Source organism: Nicotiana tabacum, chromosome 1, assembly GCF_000715075.1.
Source record: "Nicotiana tabacum cultivar K326 chromosome 1, ASM71507v2, whole genome shotgun sequence".
In the NCBI taxonomy this organism is placed as follows: Eukaryota; Viridiplantae; Streptophyta; class Magnoliopsida; order Solanales; family Solanaceae; genus Nicotiana; species Nicotiana tabacum.
The window spans coordinates 82,956,874-82,965,364 of NC_134080.1; positions in this window are offsets into that span (position 1 = coordinate 82,956,874).

Sequence of the window (8,491 nt, forward strand, 5' to 3'; positions counted from 1 at the left end):
AACTAAGGTGATTTTCATCTCTTAAACAACTCCAATGGATTCCAATTTACTCCTCTCCTCTTATAACCATCCATTCAACCTTCTAAACATAAGATTTATGTATTTCGTACTTTCATAACTTTTCACACATCTGTCCAACTTAGATCTTGAGCGAGAACATAATACTTAGCAAAACGTTTTTGAGGCTTTACAATATCACAATATAATACATGTCTCTCTTCCTTGCCTGCACGAAAACATCCTTCGTGCCATGAACACATGATAATACAAAAACAATGGCACAACATCACCCTTCGTACTTTTCTCTCATCCTCACATGGTAATATAAATAAAATGGCACGACATCACCCTTCGCACTTAACTTACATGGCACGGCATCACCCATCGTGCTTTACACTCTTCCTCTCATGGTAATGTACATGAAATGGCACGACATCACCCTTCGTGCTTTACACTCTTCCTCACCAAGCACATGTATATCAATAACAAGCAAGGTAAGAGTCATGAATAACATCAAGGAGAGTGATTAAGCTAATATTCCAAATGAATATAAATCACAGCTTTCAAGCCAATAACAAATTCAACAAACCTCAAGAATCTCAACCAATCTCAAAAACATGATCTTCAACTCAAGAATAGAATTCAATTTCTCAAGAATAATGGTCGTAGCGATGTATTTGTGATTAAGTATAATGACGACCAAATTTAGCACATCAATAATTTTACAAAAAGTCCGTCAAAGTTTAATCAAGTTATAATAATTTAAATCATGATTTCGAGCATTTAACTTCATATTCATATTAATCTAGAAGTCAAGTAAAACGCAAAACAAGAAGGTCACTTTATCCTACAAGGCACAAATAATCGTATAATCTACCCCCAAGCATGATTAACCCTGTCACATGCATATACGCTCGTCACCTCATATATGCATCACCCCGCATGTAGCAAACAATATCAATTAATAGGAAAAATTTCTCCAACAAAGTTAGGAAAGACACTTACCTCGAACAAGCCAAATCAGTACGTTAGAAGCACCATCTTGCACAAATCGACCTCCAAACAGCTCAAAACTAGCCAAAAGCAACTGAAAATCATCAAATAATACTATAGGAAGCAAACTCAAACGATAAAGGTCGAATCACTCAAAGTCAACCAAAAAGTCAACCTGAGCCAGCACATCGAAACCCGACAAATACGACTCTGAATCAATGTTCAAAACTCAATTATTTACTTTAGGAAAGTTTAGACAAAACCCCCCAATTTCTCTTTTAGATTCATCAAATTAAATACCAAAATAGAAGATATAATCATGTAATATAATCGTATCCGAGTAAAAAATACTTAGTCCAATCTAAATTGGGAAAATTCCTTCCAAAATCGCCCAATTCGAGCTCCAAAACATGTGAGAAAAAGTGATAAATTCCGGAATAAGTAAATAACGCAGCAGTTGCTATAGCTGGAATCAAATCCTAGATGACCCCGAAACTCATATGTGATAAGCTCAATATAATCCTTACAAGATTACACCTAAGATAGCCTTTTGAATCATCCAATTTGACTTTAAAATAAGGGAAATATGATGTTTTAAATTTTTAAGAGAAGTTTAAAAATTTAAGGGATAAAAATAGCATTTTCGTAATTATTTTACACTAGAAAATCAGCAGCAAAAGAATCTTCGTTTTAGCACGAAAAACTCATTCGAAACCTCCTGGACACAAACCATATATGAATTTCAATCATAAAGTACGCTACGAACCTGTTCACGCACTCAAAATACCAAAAAGAGGTCATCTTGACCCGATTGACCATGGTCAAACTCCAAATCCTTAACTAGTTTCTCAACCAATGATGCAGAATACACCCGAGCCCTTCGGAACCCCGTCCAATCATACCAACAAATACAAATACATTATCCAAACTTATCCAAAGCCTCAAAACATACACGGGAACATCACAACAAAGAATCAACGGAATATAATTTCTCTTAAGTTATTAAATCTTCATTCTTTCAAAAGAGTGTCCGAATCGCACTTAAACACTTCGAATTAGTTTCAAATTATGAATACAAGTTCAATTCAACTATATAGACCTATCCAAAGTCTCGGAATACCGATTGGATTCTAATAACATTAAAGTCGACTCTTGGTCAAACTTATAAACTCTTAGTTCTTCAAATTACCATCGTTCGACAAATAGTGTCGAATCCTTCTAGGAACCTCCAAAACCGAATCCGAACATGCGCACAAGTCCAAAATTATCAGACGAACCTATCGGAATCATATAAACTCGATCCCGAGTCCATTTAACCAAAAGTCAAACATTGGTCAACTCTTCCAACTTAAAGCTTCCAAATCGAGAGTCATTCTTCTAAATCAATCCTGAATCACTCGAAAATTAAAGACGACCATACACGCAAGTCATTATACATCATATGAAGCTACTCAAAGTCTTAAATCACTGAACCTAATATTAAAGCTCAAAACGATCTATCGGGTCGTTGCAAACAATCACAACAAAAAGTTATTTTTGAAGATTCAAGCTAATCAACTGAAGAACCAGTTCCTAAAGATAAAGCTGCTCAAGTTCTTTAGTTGTTAGGTTAAGTCAAGTGTTTTGAATTGTAACCTATTTGCTTTTTGAGAAGTGTAATGGTGGATTTTTGCTGAAACTTTATTTTTGTAAGCTTCCTAGACTAAAGTTTAGTTTGGGAAGAGGTTGCTACAAATTAAGTTGATTGTAGGGGCTAACGTACTAGGATTACTCCCTTTGGTAATAGAGTTATAACCTAAAAACTACTCTTTGAAGTTTGGTCGAGATTTGAGGAAAATTCTACTGGGTAGGCCATAGTTTTTACTTCCTTAAACAAGAAGTTTTTTCACATAAATCTCTGTGTTGATTAATTTTTTGTAATTTTTTCTGTTTGTATCTGTTTGGATAGTTCAAAAAACCTGCTGTTTTGAAAATGCGAAAATCAGTTAGACACAATTCAACTCGCCTTCTTATTTCTAGGTATATCCTAAAATAACAATAACAATAATGATTTCGCAAATAGAAATATTCAAAAGTGAATTGTCAAATCGATTCTTTACCTTTCAAAAATAATGTATCGTATCGTATCGTTTGATATATACAATATTTGGATAAATTGTATTTGCCGTAATAATGTCATGGACCAACAATATGAACAATATTATAATATTATAACGGAAAAAAGAGGTACGGAGTATAATTATTATATAAAAAGTATGATAAAGACTAAATAGAATTATTTAATAATATAGAAAGGCGAGATTAGAAAAGAAAAAGGCAACGACACGACCACACCGAATTGCTCGTTACATAAAGTGACACTTTTCATCATTACGTTATAATAAATTTAACGATACGATACAATAAAATTTAAATAACAATTAAAATAAATATTATATTTGTTTACCGTGAAAATGGTAATAATAATTAAATTTGATTATGGGACTCTAAAAATACGTGATCTATTCTTATGTTGGTTGTTAAGCAGATGATGCTATGTGTGTGAGATTTAGAAACGAAATATGAGTTAAGGATAAGGCGATAATCAAACCGATAGGTTAACAATCGAGGCCTCAAGCTTGTCGATTCGGGGGCCTCGAGGTCGATTCTGGAGCTCGGCTGTGAGCTATCGAAGGTGGTTGAGGTATGACTAACAGTTATAATAAAATCAACGAAGGCTCTTTATGGCCAATGATAAACAATAAATGAAGAACAATAATGAAGATAATAAACGGAAGTAACAATATCAAGAGAATATGTTATGGAGCAGAGCAAACATTCATGTATATTTTGTATGGAGCAACTGAAGCAACATGGGTTTACAAAATGACAAGGATCCCCCTTATATAGGAGGGGAATCTCAACATAGTACAAAATACATTAATGACAAAGAAGCGGAGATGGGGCAACTAGATGACACCCTGATTCAAGGTTAGGGCAGTCCACTAGGCTTTGTCAGTCCTAGCAGTGTACCTTGGGAACTCCCCATTACTACCATAACCATGGTAACCATTGACCCGAGGTCGGGCGTCAACGAACCTCGAGGGAGGAAACTAGACCATAACCTTCTAGTCTCGAGGCTTTGAGATGATCTTCTGAGGTGCCTTGATGACGAGGAATTGGACCCTCCGATTTCATTGTATACAGATAGTCCCCGCGTTTCTTAGAGAGGAGCAACAAGAAACGATTTTGACATCCAACTCTTCGGACTTCCCGCGATGATGTCACGTTGATGATATCATACTTATGACGTAAGCCTTCATGATAACCGGGACATCCCATGTACTTGTCTTTTTAGCATCATTCAATGCGCTGCCGATTCCCATTCTTCAAAGCGACCGTATCGCCGTCGATCCAGTTTCCAATGATGCATTGATTGCGCCTGCCGATCTGTCTTTCAAAAGAATTGATGGCGTTGTTGGCCATACTATCACCCCTTATAAATGGGGGCCTTCCGGTACTATCTTTTTATTCAAGTGCCTTTTAACACCTTTCCATCCCTTTCTTCCCATATCCTCCTCCATTGCTACCCACCATGTTTAGGGTCTATGGCCTTAAGGTCTTATGGCGACGTTCTCATCAGCCACGCCATGGCTTTTTGCCTGAGCTTTTCTTTACCGAGCGAGATTATAATGTCTTATTGATGTTGTTGTTGTTGTTATAGTTGTTGCTGCTGTCGTCGTTTGTTCGAGGTGATGAGATAGGGGGCCGACTTTTTCCGACTTAGGAGGACGTTTGGACTCTACACCGCTGCTCGGGAGAGCTTTCAGACTATATACTACTGCTCACTCTCCTACCCTGGCCTGGTATGGAACTTCATCCCCTTGGTTTTCCAAGGGATAAAATGGCACAACCGGCCATTAGACTTACACGGCACAATGTCTTGGAAGGCGGACCCGGAGTAGCCACGCAAATAGGGTTGATGCCCGCCGAATCTTCAACCTCTGGCTCCGACGGGCTATATCTCTTTTTTCTGCTTCTTCATCTTCCCACTTTCCTCTTCTTAATCTTCTCACTCGGAGATATTATTCTGGAGGACCGAGATAAAACCCCAGAGGAGGTGGCGGTCGAAGATATTGTTGTCGGGGATGCATGCCCGAAGAGATGGTGCTCGAAGATGCTGCTGCCGAGGATGCACCTTTGAAAGTAGGCTAAGCTCTAGGATTTTTACTATATGTGTACCCTTTTGCTTCTTTGTTTCTGAATACAAAGATGTTTTCCCAACTTCATCTTCGATGCTTGCTATATTTCCTCTCATTTGCACTTATGGAGACTCTGAATGCGTGACTCTATCGGCTACTGCCAATATCGAACCCAGATGTGAGTGTTTTTTTGCTGACCTTTGATTGACTAATACGACCTCTCATGGAACCCTTCGTCGTTCCTTGGATCGAGCACGGATTAAACCGATAAACTCGGGTCGTCAGGACCCTTACTTCGAGTTGAATGAAAGTAACGATTTGAGCCTTGAGACCGTGATTTATCACCTAGGCCCTACGGTAGTCTTTGAGGAGAAATTTGCTCGGAGGTGCGAGGATAGGGATTGCCTTTGAGCTTCTGAGAGCAGTCCCCGAGTGGAGGTTCGTTCAAACTCGGGTCACCTGGAAACTTGCTCCGACCTTAGCGTAGATAGCCTGAAGGCGCTGTAGATGATCCCAAAAGAGGGTTTGTCCGAACTCAGACGGTACCTTGAGGCCAAGCCCATACGGGTGGAGTTTAAGTGCTTATTTCCTTGGGGCCTAACTCCTTTTTGATGAAAGTCCCCGAGGTCGGGTACCACCTCGAGTCTTGTAATAATGTCATTGGCTTTCTGGAGCCTAACCTTTTTCTGATGGAGGTCCTCGAGGTCGGGTACCACCTCAGAACTTGCGATGATGTCGTTGGCTTTTTAGAGCCTAACTTCTTTTTGATGGAGGTCCTCGAGGTCGGGTACCACCTCAGGACTGGTGATGATGTCATTGGCCTTTTAGAGCCTAACTTCTTTTTGATGGAGGTCCTCGATGTCGGGTACCACCTCGGGACAGACGATGATGTTGTTGTCTTTTTAGAGCCTAACTTCTTTTTTATGGAGGTCCTCAAGGTCAGGTACCACCTCGGGACTGGCGATGATGGCCATTGGCCTTTTAAAGCCTAACTTTTTTTTGATGGAGGTTCTCGAGGTCGGGTACCACCTCGGGACTGGCGATGATGTCGTTGGCCTTTTAGAGCCTAAATTCTCTTTGGTGGAGGTCCTCGAGGTCGGGTACCACCCCGGGACTTGCGATGATGTTGTTTTCTCCATATATATGGTTGTTTCTGCTTTTTTGGAGATCCCACCATTCTAAGTAGTTACCCTTCTTTTTCTGCATTAAGTCTTTCATTACTTCAGTACTAACGTATTTGCACAGATTCCTACTTTAGTTCTCTAATTTTGCCATAACCATGACTGCTACATCGGAGTCTGTTCGGCAGAGAGGGGAGAGTTCCGCCTCTGGCATTCAGGACCAACGAGAGTATACCTTGAATATTACTTCTTTGATAGGAGAAGAGTACCTTGAGTTAGTGAGAAAAGACTGCGGATGGGGGGAGAAAGTAGTGTTACAGACATTTTCCCCAGATGAGGGCATCACAGATCGCGCCGATGGATTTTTGAATGTGTACATGTATCCTTTCACACTAGGCCCCCTTGATGGGGTTGTGCTCGACTTCTGTTTAAAGTATCGGGTTACCTTGGCATAGATCCACCCGTCATTTTGGCGAACAGTGTTGATGATAAGATTTTTCACGGAGAAGGGAGGGCTTGAACTTACGCTCAGTTATCTTATTAGGCTATACCGGCCCTTTTACCATCGAGGTCTGCTAACCTTGCGATGTCGATTGACCACGCACTTCGTTGTTGATGATGAGGAAGATGGAGATTGGGGGTGGATGAATTGCTTCATCCGAGTTCGGACCGCTGACATTATCCCCGTGGAGCTTATGCCATTCCTTGAGGAATGGAACTATACACGTAAGTGGTGCATTCCGCGCCTTCTCAGTTTTGTCTATGGCGAAAGCTGGTTTCGTAACCGTGCCTTCTTTTCTTTTTCTGCAGCGGTTTCATGGGCTTCGGGCGACGTTCCTAATTTGACGGATTGGGTTCGGAAGTTGGCGACCCACTCGACTTGTGATGAGCGCAAGTGGCGAGCTTTGTCCCAGGGCAGATGGGAAGCAAAACATCATGGTGCGTGTTGTGCTATTTTTTCCTTTCCCTTCCTTTATTTGGAGAGGCATTTTCCCTTTATGCATATTAATCTTGTTGTTGTAGGCATCGGAGAGCCTTCCGAGGTGAGGCCGCACTCCTCTGGAGAGGTGGAAGGGTTTCCATCTTCTGGGATAAAAAACAACAACAATAAGCGAGAAATATTTTTACAGGGCGATGGTGCTCAAAGCAAGGCAAAACAAGACCAGGGCTCCGGAGTGGAAGCATCGTCCGATCCTGCCGCGTCCGTGGTTCCTGGTTCTGGAAAGATGGTTTCTCTGTTGCTGTCACCTTCTTTTTCCGTCAACAATACTTCGAGAGATACTAGAAACCTGGGGTCGCATGCACCGAGCGACTATGCCTCAACAGAAGTTGGCCCTTTCAAAGCTGAGGGAACTGGGGGTTGGCAGATATGCGCTCGGCCTTCGAGGAAGCCCAGCGGCTTCACTTCGTGGTGAGTTTCGGCACAGGCCTTTCGAGCTTCGCGCCTTTCCTTCCTTATTAGGTTTTCTTTTGCAGGTCTTCGACAAGCTTAAGTCTGGTCTACTTCATCGTGAAGCCAGGCTGTGGAAAGTTCTGGATGAGGAGAGATCCCTTAGGCTCCTTTGCGATGAAAAGGAAATCGAGTTGGTACACTTGCGGTATGAGGTGAGCCGGAGCTTAAATTACGAGAACTACTTGAAGGAGTAGGTAATATTCTATCCCGGGTGAGCGTGCATTCTGCCTTCTAGCTTTTGAGGCTAACGCTTTATTATTTCAGTTTCAGAAAAAGATGAAGGCCCTGGAGCGCCTTTGGGATAAAGCTGGCCGATCCAAGCGTGAGCATGATGAGCTAAAAGCTCGGACGGAGGCTCAGGCTTTAGAGGGGAAGGGTGCTCTGTCTAAAGTTCCTGCTTTTGAGGCTCAACTTTGCTTAGCTCGTGATGATGCTTCGGTTGAAATAGATATGATTACGAAGCTCGAGTCCGAGCTTTCGAAGGTCAGGGCTAAGATCGTTGATGCCCGGGCTGAAGCCATAATGAGTCAAACTAAGGCTGACCAGGAGATGGATATCTATTTAAAGGATGCTACTGATGCTCAAGTTGAGCTGAGAAGGATCCTCGACTGCAAAGAGAAGATTGAAGAGTATGCTCGTTGCAAGTCTCGAAGAAAGACCCTCGAGGAGATCCGTGCTAGGGGTTTTGCCCTCTCGAAAGAGTTGGCGTGAGCGAGGGCGGATGAGCGTGATGCTCGGTTACT